Source organism: Alosa alosa, chromosome 8 (genome assembly GCF_017589495.1).
Source record: "Alosa alosa isolate M-15738 ecotype Scorff River chromosome 8, AALO_Geno_1.1, whole genome shotgun sequence".
NCBI lineage: Eukaryota > Metazoa > Chordata > Actinopteri > Clupeiformes > Clupeidae > Alosa > Alosa alosa.
This window is the reverse complement of record NC_063196.1, coordinates 24,739,819-24,740,638: the sequence shown is the minus strand read 5'-3', so window position 1 is coordinate 24,740,638 and position 820 is coordinate 24,739,819. Positions and strand designations below refer to the sequence as shown.

Below are 820 nucleotides of genomic sequence, written 5' to 3'. Positions count from 1 at the left end.
TCGTGTAAACGGGGTCTGAAACAAAATGCTCGTTTGAACGTGAACGGTTTTGTTCAGAGCTGAAAATGCATTTGTGTTTGACAGAGGGCAGATGTAAATTGCTAGTGACAAAATATTAGCTTTCAGTGTGGCACGATGTCTTTGTAAATTAGCCTACGTTTAATTAAAAAGTGGTTAATTCTTCCTGCTTCTCCCTACAACCAGACAGTGTTGCAAATTGTGTGTTTCCGTCACTGTCTCTTTCGTTGCTCTGATTGGATTTTGGCCTCTCCTATTGTGTCCGAGGCATTTTGATCGGCGTCCGTTTGGGAACGCCCTTTGGAAATGGGCTGTGAACTAACCTTCCCCAGACCCACTCTCAATTACGACTGAGAAGGGGCTGGTTTTAACCGGGCTAATGATTAAGTTCATGTTTGCTAAAATTGTTGCATAGAGCTTCTTTAAGTGCTTTGTGTTCTGAGTGTATGACATGAAGTGATTACATTTGTTTGTTCTGTCAAAGAATAAGCAGGCCCAGTGGCCTAATGGATAAGGCATCAGCCTCCGGAGCTGGGGATTGTGGGTTCAAGTCCCACCTGGGTCGCAACATTATGAAATTTCCAGAACAATGTTGATGTCAAGCACAGCTCTGGTATTTCTGTACCACGAAGCTCCATTAACCTCAGGAAGATGCTAGTCAGTTGTTGCATATGCATCACTGTGGCACGCCTTGAAACCAATACGCAGGCACTGGATATTTTGTTCTCAAACTTGGGCTGTGTATGATTTCTCACAGAAACATACACAATTAAAATACTTTTAAAAAAAAACTCTGTCTTGT

General features: G+C 42.4%; 1 non-coding gene across 1 annotated transcript; it reads left to right on the top strand.

The window, feature by feature from the left end:
- Window positions 1-510: 510 nt before the first annotated feature.
- On the top strand, window positions 511-583 carry trnar-ccg. Its single transcript has one exon. It is a non-coding gene; the product is annotated as a tRNA-Arg (tRNA).
- The last annotated feature ends 237 nt before the right edge of the window (window positions 584-820 follow it).